This window comes from Meleagris gallopavo, chromosome 6 (assembly GCF_000146605.3).
Source record: "Meleagris gallopavo isolate NT-WF06-2002-E0010 breed Aviagen turkey brand Nicholas breeding stock chromosome 6, Turkey_5.1, whole genome shotgun sequence".
NCBI lineage: Eukaryota > Metazoa > Chordata > Aves > Galliformes > Phasianidae > Meleagris > Meleagris gallopavo.
The window spans coordinates 17,728,292-17,745,715 of record NC_015016.2 but is presented as its reverse complement, the minus strand read 5'-3'; the positions used below and the strand labels follow the sequence as shown (position 1 = coordinate 17,745,715).

The window sequence follows — 17,424 nt, the reverse complement described above, 5'->3', positions numbered from 1 at the left end:
GGAGCTCACTTATCAATTTTATACATTTTTGAATACAATAATCAATATTCAAATCTATTTGCAAAAGTTTAATATTTTCTTCAAATAGAACCCTAGTCTGTTAGATTCTCTGTTATGCTATCAAAAGAAATGAGAAAATCTAACTCAACTGACAATGAAGTGTAAAAAGTCAACACATAAGATGTGATATAAAGAAATCCAATGCTTTATCAGATATTTCTTTAAATTGGCCAACGTAATTATGATTTGGTCTCATACATAAACCACATCTTAATTTTGGTCTTCTTTTCACATATTAAGTATTTGAATATTAGTTTTGTGTCGTGGGTTGTTTTTTTTTAATTTATTTTTAAATATACTATATTCCTAAACGCTTCCCAAGCACACTAGGAAGGCAAAAGCTAAAAATTATAGATTTGTTTGTTTTTAATAGCAGCAGTTCATCTTAATTTTGTTATTTTATCAAAACAGAATAAACAATATGTTAAAAGCACTTTGTGCATAGTGGCACAATTACTTCCTCATGGAGAACGGTGCAAAACAGAAGGCAAGCTTTACCTATTAAATACTGAGTCATACTTTATCTTATCCATGTTTCTACTAAATATAGTTAAATTATCAAGAGAGCTATTAGACAATATCATAAGAACTTTATAAATAAAAATTAGTTTAAATTAAAATTATTATTAGTTTAAATTTATAGTGCCCACTGTAAATTCCTCTACCAAATTCTCAGTGACAAAACATATGCCTCACATCAAATCTATCTACACCTTGTATTAAATATTTAAAAACCTACACTACATTTTACTATAATTTTTCTCAAAATTCAGTTCATTTGATTTAATCATTTGATTAAATATTCATTTGAATATTCAAAATTCACAATTCTCTAGTCAATGATATGGCTTCCTTATAGTCATTTATCACTGAATCATGGAATGGCTTGGGTTGGTAGGCACCTCAAGGATCATCAGTTCTCAACCCCTCTGCCATAGGCAGGGCTGCCAATTGCTAGAAAAGTACTAGATCAGACTACCCAGGGCCTGATCCAACCTGGCCTTACACACCTCCATGGAAGCGGCATCCACAACTCTCAGGGTAACTTGTTCCAACACCTCACTACTCTCAGTGAAAAACTTCCCCCTGACAAGTATTCTACATCTCCCCTCCTTTAGTTTAAAATCATTTCCCCTTGTCCTATCACTATCTACCCTTGTAAAAAGTTGATTTTCTTCATGTTTATGAACTTCCTTTAAACAGTGGAAGGCCATGAGTTCTCCCTCATTATTATGATACACTACACTTATTTGAGTGGATTGCTTTGATTAACTTTTTGCTGTCCAAATAATCTTTTAAATAGTAACTGTTCCACTAATTTCATAACAGACAAAAAACTGCACAAGTATTTTATAATTATAAAAATAATACACAAAAATGAATATAACAAATGTATTTAAAAAAAAGGTGTTGCAAAAAGATTTCAAGATTGATTCACTCATTTTGTGGACAAAACCAGAAAATGTGAACTTTTAATATACTCCATATTCATATTGGAAACATCTATGTATGAAATCGGACAGTAGTGATTAAAAATACAGTCTCCACATTTCTATAAATTATATGGCAACTACTCACACACACGCAGAAGTACTGTGTCAATATGGTTTTTAAAAAGCTAATAAATATGGATATTCTAACTTCAATCAATTTTTTAGTACAAAACTGAAGTCAATAAGGTAAACTTCAGCCAATTAATGAACTATCATGATTTACGCAAACGAAACCTGTCTTTTCAGGAATAGTTTCAAACCATTTTACAGATAATTATTTAAAGATTCTGTATCCATATGAACAACAGGTTAAGTAAAGACATTGATAATGAATAATCCTGCAGCCATTCCATGCTGCAAATAAGCATCTAAAATTGAGATTAAAAAAACTGAATCTCCATTTGTCAAACAGTAATAGCTGGTCGAGCAATTTAATACTTTTCATTCCAGATTTAGTAATAAATATTCACCTTTGTTCACAAAACGTGTATTTTACAAAACTCATTCAACCGTGGCTGAAAGACTGTGCTGGCAAATTAGCAGCCAATAAGCATTTAACTGCAGTTCAGAAACCACTTAATTATAAGCAGCTTTCTGTTTCATGATGTCTTCAACTCAAAAACATTTGCCAAATTGCAAATTCAAGGGGCCTCAGGTCTGAATTACCTCAAACCTCCACACGACAAACAAAGCAATTTACATTTCGAGCATAGGAGAGGAAGAGTGCAGCATTGCAATGTTTGAAATAAGAGAAATAATTGCTTATCTTCCTCTAATCTCTGCTCAGTTAGCAGCCAAAAGTGAGACATCTATGTAGCTTTTAGAACATAACATTTCTGAAAAATGGATTGTTCATGAATAATGTAATTAGCTCTGTCTCTGGTAACATAAGATACAAAACCTGGAAGGCTCCATCAAGATTATTCTTCAAATCTGCAGTTTCAGCAGTTGTGCATTCTCATTTAACTTACTGATCAAATTGCACATTCAAAAAAAATCTCTTCAATAACATCCTCCCTAACCTGCCTTTTCTTCATGGAAGACAAAAACAAAATGCAGTAAAGACAAAATATTTGCTGAGTGAGAGACAGACAATTAAAAAAAATAATTGTTTTCTGAGAAACATTTGACTGTAACAACGAACAGTGGCAAAATATGTACTTCTTACAAAAAATGCTATCGACTTAAATTTAAAATAACACTAATTTGCTTCTAAAACTAATTAGGAGGATAGTTTACAATAGAATTTTTTAGGGTTTGACACGTAATATGTTTAGTTTAGGTCAGTTTGAATTATTACTAAAATCTTAGTATTATATAATAAACAAGACATACCATTCAATTTCTACTGTGTTTTTAATTTTCAGCCTAAATATATGGTTCTGGTACTGACTTACAGAATAAGCCTGATGAAGAAAATTAACTGACTACCCTTACTGCAGTAAGGCATGGTATACGTTTCCAGGATTTGTTCCCATAACCAAACAGCTTTCTGGCACTGCTGATTTCTTGCCAACTGTTATGAGAGCAGGTCTGAAGAAAGCCATTTTCCTGTTACAGAGAGTTAAAAACTGTTGCCACCAATTACCGTGTTTTTGTGTTAACAGATCTTATGATATCCTCCTGTTTTTCAGCCTGGTCCAGGGAAGGAACTAGGAGGCCAACCGAGCTGTAAAGTACCTTCACAACAGTTATTGATGTCCTAGAAGTACTTCAATTCAAAAGAATCCTACACCTAGGAGAATTAAGTGTGTGCATCGAAACAGGTTAGGGTCTGATCAGCTGGAAAGGAGTTCTGCAGAGAAGATGATGAGCTGGCAGCGTACCCTTATGGCCAAGAAGGCCAATGGTATCCTGGTGTGCGTTAAAGAGTGGCCAGAAGACTGAAAGAAGTTATCCCACCCTCGTTACTCTGCCCTGGTGAATTCAAATCTAGAGAACTGCGTCCAGTTCAGGGCTCTTCAGTTCAAGACAGACAGACAACTCCTGGAGAGAGTCCACAAAGACAGTAAGGGGCTTGGAACAGCTCCCTTATGAGGAAAGGCTGAAAAACCTGGAACTGTTCAGCCTGGAGAAGAGGAGATTGAGTGGGGATGGTATCGATACTTACAAATATCTAAAGGATGAGTGTCAAGAGGATGTGGACAGCCTCTTTTCAGTGGGGCCCAGTAAAAGGACAATGGTTAATGAGCACAAACTGGAATACAGGTAATTCCATACGAACATAAAGAACTTTACTTAGAGGGTGACAGAGCACTGGAACAAGCTGCTCAGGGAGGTTGTAGAGTCTCCTTCTCTGGAGATATTCAAAACCCACCTGGACACTTTCCCATGCAACCTACTGAAGCAAACTTGCTTTAGCAAGGTGGTTGGATTTGATGATCTCCAGATGCCTCTTTCAAACCCTATGATTCTGTGAACCTGTAAAATTGCATCAACTTTTACAGTACGAGATATGCTACAATCACGATATAAAATAAGCTATCTCAGCAGAAGACATCTGTATCTGGGATATATCATAATTCTAAAGCTACATTTTGTCTGCATTTATCACTGATTCTGACTTTCACTATAACTGATTCCTTGAATGAAATGAAAACATACATTTTAGAACAAACCCTACAGTTAAAAATACCAATTATATTTGTCCTGAAAGAGGAGACCTCTTCCATAAAAATCTATCTGAATCATAAAGGACCTAAATATAATGCTATTTTTTATCTGAATTTATTATGAGATCATTTTAATGAAAGTTCAGTAGATTCAATTAGAATTTGTTTTCTGGTTGCTAAGCTCCATTATTCTTCTTTCAACAGTTATGAGCAGTTTCTATAGCTTCACAAAGAGGTCAGGAAGCCAGATATAAAGTTTAAATCAGCGAAACTTGTGGTCAATAGTAGCTGCCACTGAATAGCTATTCTACACTTTAATTAGATTCCTGCACCTACTAGAACACCACTCAAGAGGGTTTTTTCCAGCTCTATTTCAGATAAGGAATATGATTATCAAACCCTTTTATGATCTGTATTAATGGAGGTAGCATTAATACCTTTTTAAAACATGATTTACTCATAATCCAAACTTTAACTCATAAAATTGTTGATAATACTAATTTAATTAGTCTTAAGATAGTCCTGTTGCTTTACTATCATTAAATTGCTGGTTTATCTTTCTGACCTGCTATAAAACATTGACAATTCACCCTGGCAGGAGAAAATTAATTCCTTTGTGTTAGAAAAACAGATTATCTTGGTTATTTACATCTTAATCCACAGTGTAAACATGTTTGGCAGGTCAATAAGTGAATTAAGTCAATGTTTCTAAACTAATGTTTCTCTTAAATATTTTTAATAAGCACATTTTCTTCAATAAAATCATGAAAACAAAGTGATGAAGATGGAACTGTAATTCCTCAAGGTCAGAACATCAAACCTACCTGACTAGATTTTCATTGTCTCCAGTCCCTTTGCACGTAGCACATTCAGTCCTTAAGTCCTCTGATTTGGGTTTCTTTTGCAGAACAGATTGCCGCTGTCTTCTTTCTCTGGGAATCCGTTCCTGTCATAATAGTAGACAAAAAGAGAGGAATGGGGGGAAAGAAGGAGAAGAAAGCAAATATTTTCAATTACAGTACTGTAAGTAACATTTCAACCCAAAGTTTAATTTTTTTTTGTGAAAGTGTTTAAAACAAACAAACAAAAAAATCAAAACACTATATTCCAACCTCAGGTTTTTCTTCATCTGGCACAAAGCTTCGTTTTCGTCCTCTAGTTCTCTAGAAGAAAATATATTTAGATTTCAATATAAAGTAACAAAGAACATTTCGGCTATTTATTTATTACTCAAAACATCAACAAAAATATGCCTCATGAAATCATTTCAAGAATTAACTACAGAACTACTAAGGGAAAACTAGAATATCAGATGTTAGAGAAATGTACTGCATTGGCCAAAAAGAAAATATAAATAATTTTGTTGAGTTGTGCATACAAAATATAATTCTAAAGAACACTATCTTCAGAATAGTCTCATGAAGATGTTTCATGAACTATCCAACTACAAAATGCATGAGTTTAAATTTAATATGAACACTTTATTACACTAAATTAATACATGATATCAGAGTACACAGAAATTTCTGGGATCACAAGACTTCATATACCATAAGCTTTTTTTTTTGTTACATTGGAATATTACATATCAGACTTTTTTTTTTAATTTATATATATTAAAAATTGGTCATTTAAAATCACGACACACTATTAAATTGGCCTTTTTGTAATCTAATTTATATTTCAGTACAGGATATGCTTTTGTACAATGTTTTCAATATTAACTAGGACAATTAAATTCTGAAATACATTTTATCAGCTTTAGTTTCTTATATGCTGAGATACACAGTAGGACAGATGAAAACAGCTACGAGGCAGATCATTTTTCAATCTAGGCAATTCTATGATTCTATACTAAGAGACATGATTTAGCAGGGAAATATTGGTGGTAGATAGACAGTTGGACTAGATGATCTTGAAGATCTTTTCCAGCTCCAGTATTCTATGACTCTATAAATCTACAGCATTAACTACATGCCAACATAAAAATGGTACAAAACAGATCAGATGAGTAATGTGAGAGGCAGAACTAATTTCAGTATTGCATTTCGCGAAAAAAATTAAATGCCTACAGTGTTAAGGAAGTCATTCTAAAAAGTAACACATCCATAAACTGCATCAACAATCAAAGGTTTAAAAAGAACTGTAAGTAACTACATGCAACTCACAAGCAAATCTAGTTTCACTCAGTACTTTATCTCTGAAGCAGCAACAATATAAATTGCTGTTAAGTTGGTAGTATCGCACTTTCCCCTTATTTAAGAAAATGAGAACAGACACAGTAGGACGTAGAAAACAGACAATTCTACTTAATAACGTCTCATACTTCAAAATTAATTCTAAAAAGAACTTCAAAATGCTTGTTTTTCTTGGAGAAAATAATCATCTACGAAATCATTTGCCATGTGGCAAAAAAAAATGCACGCTGTTTAATTTTTCATTTCACTTATTTTTAACACAGCTACTTTTGATGTCAACACAAAAAAAACTAGTGAACAAAATCTTAGAACAATCTCAGAACAGTTAAGAAGCAGCTGGACAGTAAAACAAAATCCAACAAGCTAATAATATAATGCTTTTCCTGCTTAGCTTTCCTTAGAAGGGATTTTTCCTAGTTTCACAATAAGATTGTTCGGTACTTTATATTATTATACACATTTAAACTTGGCTATAGAGTAAATAAAACTGCCACTTCAGCAGTATATAACTCTATATAAGCAGACTGTACCTGCTTAAGTTAGTTACACAGTGTTCGCAAAGCTTTTCTCTGCTTTTGAATAAGAATTAACTCTGTAGTAAAAGGAGCTTCAAAGAAATGTACAACTGATTTGTTTTGTGTCTCCTTAAAAGAGTAACTACTGTTAGGATTTTCTTTCACATTTCCCTAAGGACAATTGTTAAAAACTTGTAGGACAGTAAGAGCTTTAAATGCCCTGTAAGAAATATTATTTTCCACAGATAAATGAAGATACATAAACTGGAATGCTCTCATATTCTAAGCTTGCAGCCATATGTATTGTGTTTAATTCCAACAAGAAATTCCATCAGAAAAATTTAAGGACACAATAACAACATGAGACTTGGTATTCCAAGTCATTTTTTAGGTATTTCAAAGTAACAGCCTATTAACACATAAATACACATAGGTAACTCTGTAAGTAATACCTCTTACTTCCATGGAAACTACAATTGATACAAAACGTACAGTAACACTATTTGATAGAGCAAATTCTCTGTGACAAAACACACTTTTTCAACATAGGCACTATCATTAGCTAAGCATTTTTGTCAGCAATGAACATGCCACACTAGTAAAATTACATCTGCACCAGCAGAGGTGACCCACTGTTGTTGTCACCACTGCTGAAGCACACACCTCCTCAGGGAGCTCACTACCACTGTTTGGTCTCCATAAACATTCAGCAATCAGCAATGAATGTCAATGAGTGCCCTTTTTTTCTACATGAGAAGTTCAGTTACACATCTTCGCTTCATATGCACTTCCATGTCAGTCACTTGGTCAGACTCTCCCTCTGCTGCAATCTATCACACAACAACAAAATGTAACAGAATACTGGTGGCAAGGTTCAACCTCTACTGTCATACCACCAACATCTCCCTCTGACATTGTGGGCCAACATATTAAAATCAGAGGCATTACTTTTGAAACAGTCATTGTTATTTAATATATTTTTAATTAAATTATATTGAATTATTATTTAAAACACATTTAGTAATGCAGTCACAATTGACATTTATTGCTTTCCATAACTGAGTCATTCTACAATTCTAACTTGATTTCATGACAAACTGTTATTTTTCCCTTCTAAAAAGTTTGTTAAAATTAAATGTTGGGATGAAAAATCTAAGCAGAAGACAACAAAGGAGTTCAAAACGTTCTATTAAAAAGCAGCTGTTTTCTTAGATCACTGTTACTGGATTATTCTCATATCTGACACATCTACACCAACTTTTCCAAGCTTATTACTGCAAATTCTTTCTACACAAAAGTGCACAATCACAGTTCAAATCGCCTTAATCTCCAAGTGATGCATTTTTCACTAGATTTCACAGTCTTCCAGGTTGAACCAAGGGGAGAGCATAGAAAATATGAATTTAAAGGAGAAAAGTATCCGTGAGCAATCCTTGCAATTGTCTCACAGCATATACCTATCAGTCTAAATCTGAAAGAATCAATTCATTACAAGTATCTGAATTAATGTAATATTAGAAATATTGGTGTAACAGTGCATACAAAATCTATTACAGCAATAAAAATATTTTCTACCTTATATGTTTAAAAATGGCATATGCATCATCTATATACAAATACCTAAAGTCACAGTAAATTATAAGTTAAACTGAAAGTTTTCCTCCAACCAAATTAACCACCGGCATTACTACTTCCATCCTCTGTCGTGAGCTCTATGAACATTTGTAACTCCAATAATTTCAAGCCATGTAGGCCCCATTGAATGCAGCTGTGTAAAAAATAAAAAGTATAAAATTGCATGCCAGTATACAGTGTCCTTGTTCTAGATGTTTAAGCAGGCAAGACAATATGTACGATTAGAATAATGCCATTTTGAAAACTAATACATAGATTACAAATTCAGTAATGATAAAATACTTTTTTAACCAAGTGGAAGATACTATAATTGCCATGTAAAAAATTAGATTAAAAAAATTTAAATAATAAAAGTACAAGTAACATTTTTTATATGCCATCATAGGCAAAGATACAGGAAAAAAAAAGGGCTTATTTCAGCCATCATTGTGCTTTGTGTCCACCTATTGTATGCAGCAGCCTACTGTCATGGTTTGGAAACACACATCAGCTTAGGGAATTCAAAATATCAGGACATGTATTGCTGAAAAAGCAGGATACTGCCATATTGAATGAATAATGTACAGTGCATAAACAAATGTGTGAAAGATTCAGAACTAGGAGTGCATGTTAAGAAGGTATTAAAATAGACAAGAAATCAGTAGATAATGTGGATTCCAACCCAAAGAAGGAAGTATTATACTGAAAACACTTCCTTACAAAATCAGACAGTTAATAAACCTGTCCAAAATGAAGCAACAAATGTTCAAAGAGAATTTGGCCAACAACAGGATCAGTTTGTCAACCAAACAGGGGGAAGAAACTTCTCTGAAGTCTTCAGCGAAAACTGATGTGGGAGTTTCTATTATCAAGTTGGAAAAGCTAAAATTTGGCTAAATTTCACTTTCAAGTAAGCTCCTTCATTTATAAGCAACTCAGTAACAACTTGAGAACAATATGAAATATAAAGAACATTAAGAAATATATTGACTGGACAATTTTGAAAATTCTCATTAAAAAAATGAATTTGATACATGAAAGAAATAAATACTTTTGTTAAGGTCTAGGATTCTTACAGGATCCTATACCTGGGATCAGTTCCAGACACTGAAAGGAGATAATCTGTTTGCAAAGCAGTAAAGAAAACAAAGCAGCAAAGCGCAGCAGCAAAGGAAATAGACTGCCATCACTCATAGACACAGCAAGCTGCTATGTTAGTTTGCAAATGTGAAAGCAGAACGTTGAATGTGACAGAACTGGTGCATACATGACCCCAGACCACCACGGCTGTCAGCAAACCACATCATTATCCCTCACTCCTTTGTCTGCAAGATGCACGCTTTAAAACTGCTCAAAGACAGCAGCAGAAGGAAGAATGTTCTCTTGGAGCAGTTTTGCTCTCCCATGAAGAAAAGGAAAATCAACGGAATTCAGAACTGTTCAAAAGGAAATGGCAATCCCTAAAAATCACAACTATGTGCACTCCTATTAAATGCTAAGCATTTACTGAAATGTAACAGGAGGATAAAAACTTACACTGTCACTTTTTCTATACAAAGGATCTCTCATCATTATAAAGAAATTGAAAATAAATGAAACAGTGGGATCATCTGTGGTCAGCAGATATGGAGAGTAACAGTTCAAGTATACATAACGTGAAAGCAAAATAGAATGGTTCTGGATTTGATCAGCTCATTTTTTATTTTTTATTTTTTATTTTTTAGTAAATCAATGGCAATTTCTGAATGACAATTCCAGAAAGTTGTTTGAGAAGATGTATTTAAACATGAGGGGTGAGAGCACAATGACATTTAAAAGCACTTAAGAAAGGTCTGCTCTCAGTTTCACCTTTGCTTACTACATTAATTGGTTAGAATTTCTCTTCATGTTTGCACATAAGCACTGCAAAGAGGCCCAGTACATCTGCTTATGCAGTTATATCTGTGCAAATTTCACTATGTTTCACTACATTTGCATTCACTGCTTCTGCTAGTAGACAGGATTTATGCTCTTTACTATGCTGCTGCTTCTGTACCTCTCGGTTGTCAAAGAATTCAAAGAAGTAACACTGCTGTATTCATAGGGCTCCTTTTGTCACTAAGCTGCTAATATAACTGATAGTGATGGCACCACAAAATAATACTTTTCTGTACAATGGTGAGCACAGGAAATTCGTTCAGTACTTACTACAAGTACTCCTGGAGTTTTGAGGCACACTGTATCACATAACGGCACCATTAGGAAGGTATACATTTTTGTCTGATAATTTCATATAAGAAATTCAAAACTAGTCACAGAGTTCACATTACAAAATACACTACTAAACACATACCTGCCTCTTAACACTATTGGTACAATGACAATTTCTTTGTTTTCTCAAGTCTGGAGACATCCTATGTGGAAATCATATATATTAACATCCAAAGTCTACATAAACAAATGTATCAAGGTATGAATAAAAGACTACTAATAAACATAAAGTACCATTGATCACTGATGAATCTTCAATAATGCTATCAAATACACTGCATTACAGAGTAAAAAAGGAATGCTGAGTTTTATAAACTATGAGTATGTTTTCTGAACAAAGAACTGGGAAAACTTCTAACACTTTCAGAGAAGAAGAGTAACTTAATGAAATAATAAGAACACACATAAAGCAAACTACAGGTTTTCAAAAGCTTGAGAAAAAAAAAAGTTGAAGCTCCCAGCTAATGTGATCTTCCACATTTTACAAAGACAATAATTTTTAATCCATGTCCCCCAATCTTCATTAAGAGTTCAACGTTGCCAATACCCTTTGCCAATGGAAAAGCTATAATTGAGACAGTTGCAGAAAAACGCTTTTGACTTTGTTTTGTTTAATGAAAAAAAAAAAAAGCTACTGATGGAATCACAGAGGCATAAAATTACTTTAAATAAAGGTAAGGACAGTTAATTTAGACACCAGATGGCACACTCGCTCAACACAGATCAAAGTGAATACCTTGAATGGTAAATTTTGGTATTCATCAAAATGTATCTCTGGAATAATAATTTAATTTTCTGTAAAGCTGACAGTAATAAAAAGAGAACTGACAAACAATAAAAAAAAAAGGCAGTAAATCAATATATGATTAAAACAACAAATCAAGTCAACCACGAAGTTTAATTGCAGAGACTTCCAATTTCCTCTAAAAAGGGGGGGCCCTTTTTAGTTTCCTTTCTTGCAACAAATTTTGTAGGAAATTTTTCCAGCATTCCTGTCTCTATGATGTGAAGCTATACTATCACTGGCAGTTAACACTGAATTACTGTTTCTAAGAACTCAATATAAGAGTTTCAGAATTGGAAGGACTACTTCACATCCAAAAGGCAAAAAGGCAAAACAACAAAAAAAAAGAAACCAAAAAACCTGAAAAAACAAGTCAGTTTGCTGATGTGAAAAAAGTCCTTTTCTGTAAAAGTTAACTTAAATGCCTACTTTAACAAGGTCTTACTTGAAAAATTGCCAAATATCTATGGTTACATCATCCAAATATCATTTAGACTATGTCCATCATTTTTAATAGGAAAGACGTAAAAAAAGTTACCTGTGAATTTTGTTTCTAAAAAATGTAAATCAAAAGATTAAAAACAAACAACTTGTCCTTCCTCAACCCCAAGTAATTTTATATAGTGCATTCACTTCAAACGTTGTTGAAGAGCTGCATTACTCTACTTTACTTTGTGTCTTTCAAGCCCAAACAAATAGTTCATAACTATCTCAGTAACTGTCAAGTATTCATGTATTTGGCAGGCTGATAGGTCTAGATTCTGCATGTTTGAACTGATACGCCATAGATTGGTTTGAACTTTAGTATTTAGTATTGAGGGGTAAAAAAAAAATAAAGGTGATTTACAACATTCTTTCTTATAAACACCTGTAGTTTCAGAAAACTGAGGAACTCCTGATTTAGTTTTTTCTCATGTTCAATTAACAGCAACTTCCAAGGTGAATACTGCAAAGGCACAGCTACCTGATGATAGTTGCTTCATTTGGAATTCTACTCAAACTTCAATGAGCTGATCAATCACTGACAATGTCAACCAACATGACAGATAAGAGTTGTAATATCGTTTGCTGATTCTATGAAGCCCTGAACACTCAAATTGGAAATGTTTTTCCTATTTTCTTTCTGTAACTATCCCTTATTCAAAACTTGTATCTATGACATCACGTAATTAAATTACACAATAGACATTTGGAAAGAACTTGCTTGAAATACTTCAGTTAAACACCAAATAACAATTGTTTATCTTTTAATACATGTAGTAAAAAAAATAATTACTCCTCTCTTTGTATTTCAAACAAAAGCAGAATAAGTTAATATTTCTTAAATTATACTATTTATTTGTAAAACAAAAGCAAAGCACACAATAATTCCCTAAGCTGAAGACAGTTTGTAGGTGCTCTGTCAGTATTTTTATTTCCTTTTAAAAACTAATCTACTTAAAAGCGTAGCCCCTCAGGCACAGATTTGTTTTCTTTCATGTTCCAAACAACGAACAGCATACTAGCGGCAAATAAAATAATTCTTTTCCCCAAAACACTGACTTTTTACTGCTTAACAGAAAAGCCACTGTCTGCTCACTGGATTTTATACAGAGTGATTACAGAAAAAAAAGTTATCAGATTTTCAGTTTTCAAGTAATGAAAATAAGAAAATCAGAAGATGGAATCATTTTTAAATCCCTTGAGAAACTATCCGATGTCCTAAATCCTTTACAAAAAGACAACTTCTCCATTTCAACAGTAGGCAAATGTTTGCATTTAAAAGGAACTAAAAATGGAATCAATACACACACACACACAAATGCTAATATGCTCATTAAGAGTAACCCAGAATTACAAGGAAAAGCATTCCCTACCACCTCTTACAGCACACAGCCAGCCCCAGCTGCATAGTTTTGCTTTAAAAGATGTGACCTTTCTTACAGAAACTCCTTTATACTGCCAGAAGGCAGCACGTATACCAGATAAACTGGATACTTTCAAGTAAAAGAACTACTGAAATTATACTTAGAGATATTTTTCTTCAAGGGACAGAAGCGGCATACTCATTTTGAAAAGAAGTACAATACCAGACTACCAAAATTATTTAATTGATGACAACTTGGGTGAACAATGACCTGTGTTTTCTTTTTCATTTGAGGATATCAAAGGAAGTTGCAACTTATAAAAAGCTGATTTGTGTTAATAAGGATAATCTTATGAGGGCTCTCAAACTGAACATACATAATTGTATAGAAGAACAGCATTAATCTCTCAGCTTACTGCTCTAAAGCATTAGCTGTGCCTCTTAGAAACATACACTATTAGACAGTCTTTTCTTTTCATCTTCGTAAAAAAAACATCCAACATGAAAAAACTATAGATTGAGAGCAAACATTAAAACACATCTTCAGCTTTTTTACAAAAAAAAACCAACAACAATGCTTAGATAGCTCAGTTTATGCAAATTAGCTATTCACTAGCAGCAGCAATAATGATTTATGAAGCTTATACAAGTATGAAATTGGAATTACAAGGATTATGGATTTAAATAGAACTAGTTTGAAAAGTTATCTACTGAAATCCAGAAAATTGCTTAAACAATTACTAAGATTACTAAATAAGCCTTGAATTGTATAAGCAAAAACACTGCTTATATTCTGTCTGCAAATTCAGCTCTTATACCATAGAATAAAGACCTAACACCTAGTCTATTCACACTCAATAAACACTTCCTTAGACCTCGATTCAGAGAACTTTGATTTTTAAATTTACTTTTGAGCGTTTATATATGATCTTACATGACCTTTTAAGGCAAGTTTAAAGCAAGAAATGTGTTCTCATGAACTTCCTCTTTCACTTGCAACATGCTAGGCACTGTCTTCAAAACAATGTAGTCCAAAGGACTGCACATTCTCACTGCTGTCTCATTTACTTGGAAACCGTTGCTCTTGATAAAAATGTTCTTTGATACAAATACCCCAAACCATATGAAACCTAAGAGACTGAAATATTAGAGTACATTTACAGAGTTGTTTTTAAAAATTTACACGGTATTAGGTAATTTGTACGGTACATGCAAAATACTGTCCTGACAAAATTTAGAGAACTGCACAAGTGAGAAGCGTGATCCTGACTCTAAATAGCCTTCTCCAGTCATACTTCTCTCTCATTTCCAAATTCTAGAGGGATATTGAGTCCTCAATGTTATATAGAAGTTGTGAATACCAGTGTATTCCCAATTGCCACTGGCCTCTGGTCCTCTCGGTTCAGATTTAAGATTAGGCTGAACAGTGTAGTCCTAGTAGAAAACATAAATTTTCATTAGAGTCTCCACCTCCCTCTCAACCAGTTGGAAAAAAAGCGTAACTCACAGGTCTTCCCAGCCCAGTTATGAGCCAAGTTTCTGCACAAGCAGACTGAAGAAAGAAAGAAATGGCACCTCATTAAAAATAACACAAAGCATCCCATTCTGAAACTCTGCTAAGAAGCATCTTGAGACAGACTTAAGGCTAAGCAGTTAAGACACTTAAAATGAGAATACCCTGAAAATACTTCTAAGTTCAGACAAAGCAAAGTAGAAGAGATGATAGTTACAGAAGTTAAATAGATAACTAGTCATTGTTAAGAATAATGCAAAACAAAAATATTGGAAGGTGTACAAAAAAAAAAAAAAAGAAAAAAAAATTTAATTCTTTTTTCCTTTAAAAAGAACTTCCCTGTGGAAAATAAAATCCCCAATATAACTGAATTCAGGAGCTTTGATGGAAAAAAAGAATATATATATATCCACACACATACATACATACGCATATATATTTGCAGAACTTAAATAAACATTAGTAGATCAGATGAGAAACAATAGTATAATTCTTAATATTTCTCAAATGTCATCTTATTCTTCATAGCCAGATGGAAATGCGAAAAAAAAAACCTGTTACAATTATTCATGGAAAAGCCTGCATTTTATCATGTCTACCAAATATGAGTTGCAAGACAAATTAATAATAAAATTTAGAAAGAAGGCAGTCTATTTAATACAGTATAGCATTACATATACTTAACTTACAGAATTAGTTAATCGCTTATTCCTGTCATGCATGTAAAGTTGTTACGGATATCAGTTAATACTACCTAATCCAAATTTATCAAAATAAAAGTAGTAGAGCTTACCCACAATTTGTGTCAACAAAAAAAAAAAAGTCAAATGTAATAAACGGCTATAATTAAATCCAAACAGGTAAGATGCATTCTCTTTGCTTGGGTATGTAGTAACACCAAAACAAAACAAAAGCCTTCTCACAATTGAATCAATTGAAAATAAGTTTATGCAAAACACACAGAAATTCCCTTAAGAGCAGCAAATACACAATTCAACAGTTTCTAATTGCACTTGTTGATTATAACTGTAAACAAAGATGATTACACACTGCTAGGTAAGTGGGTTTGCCAATTTCTTGCAAAACAAAATTAAATTGAATAAAATGTTCAGAGATATTAAGATGAAAGAACTGTGAAGTGAACATATTTTCAAATTATTTGTTTTTTTTTTCCTCTCTGTATTTTAAAATATTTACACCAAGTAAATATAAAAAGAAATACACAAAAGAGACACCAAATAACTGGTCATCATTGTTAAACCATACCACAGAGAAGTTCTCTCCATAGTCAGATAAAATCTTTCCTTTCTAACAAAGAAGGTAGCTGGGAATCTCATACAACTTGGAAATGTCTACTATGTCTTCTAAGATCAACACTTCTCATGTTGTTACACCACCTCAATGTATCAGTCTCATTAAAGAATTCCGCAGAGTTCAGAAAAAGAAACAAGCAAAGTATCAAGAGTGTGAAGCTTCTCTTCTACAGTTAAGCAAAAGGCAATGCTAGTGAAATGAAAAAGAGAAAAAAAAAAAAAAACAAAACAAACCCAGTACAGGAAAGCTAAACAATCATAAACAATCATAGCTTAAGAGCTAAATCAGAGGTAACTTTATAACAGGATACCATAACTTTCAAATTCGTGTTTTGTAGAAAAGTAAGACTGTAGAGAACTGCAAGACACCCTAAAAATTCAAACAGAGGAACAAAGTACTTATCAGACAGGTAACCATAATTCCTCCACAGTGGAATGTTGTACTTTTCCAACATATTAGCCCATTCAGAGTAATTTTTAGCTCTGTGTTATATAATATCATGTGCATTAACAGGGGACGTACCAGATTCCCATGCAGCACCAGTGACAGATCATCACTTAAGAACAACTACACAAACTTCTCTACATTTAGCACAGAAGAAACTTGGCCAATATCACATAAACAGAGTAATAAACTCGGTTTGGCCTAGTTACTCTAATGGTACAGGCAAGACAGCTAGGGAGCACTCATCACAGAGACAAGCAAAAAGAGAACAGTCTTGTGACTTTCAGTCAGTTTTATCTTTCCCTCTGAATGGAAAATGGAAATGGAATCATAAAGTCTTCTGAGAACTATAGTTCATTCCTACTCTTCTGAGAAAGGTACATGGAACTACTATTAATCCACAGAACTACAGCATTAGCTTCAACTCCCAGTGCACTACTGATGTCATGACATGGAATACCAATAACAAAAATCATAAACTCACAACATAAGGCATAGTCTTTCTGTAGGAAAACAATCTTGCTTTACATCACCTTTCTATTCCTAGTTGGAATGCCTTTCCTGCAATACTTTTAGTTTTATTTCCCATAATCATGAATCTCTAACCCCGACCACTATATTAGATTTAGACATGGGAAAGAGAAAGAAGAAAAATAAGAGATATAAAGACTTCAATTAACAGGAAGACCAGATTATCCCTCTTCTGTATGAACATGACCACAGCCAGTTTAACTCATCCAGACAACTGTTAAGAATCTACTGATTCTCACATGTAAAAAAA

The 17,424-nt window shown here is 33.3% G+C and overlaps 1 long non-coding RNA gene across 1 annotated transcript; it reads right to left on the bottom strand.

The window, feature by feature from the left end:
• Positions 1 to 3,593: 3,593 nt before the first annotated feature.
• On the bottom strand, positions 3,594 to 5,349 carry LOC109368156. The gene is made up of 3 exons (XR_002115914.2): positions 5,278 to 5,349; positions 4,990 to 5,111; positions 3,594 to 3,974 (listed from the first exon to the last, which is right to left on the bottom strand). It is a non-coding gene; the product is annotated as an uncharacterized LOC109368156 (long non-coding RNA).
• Positions 5,350 to 17,424: the final 12,075 nt, after the last annotated feature.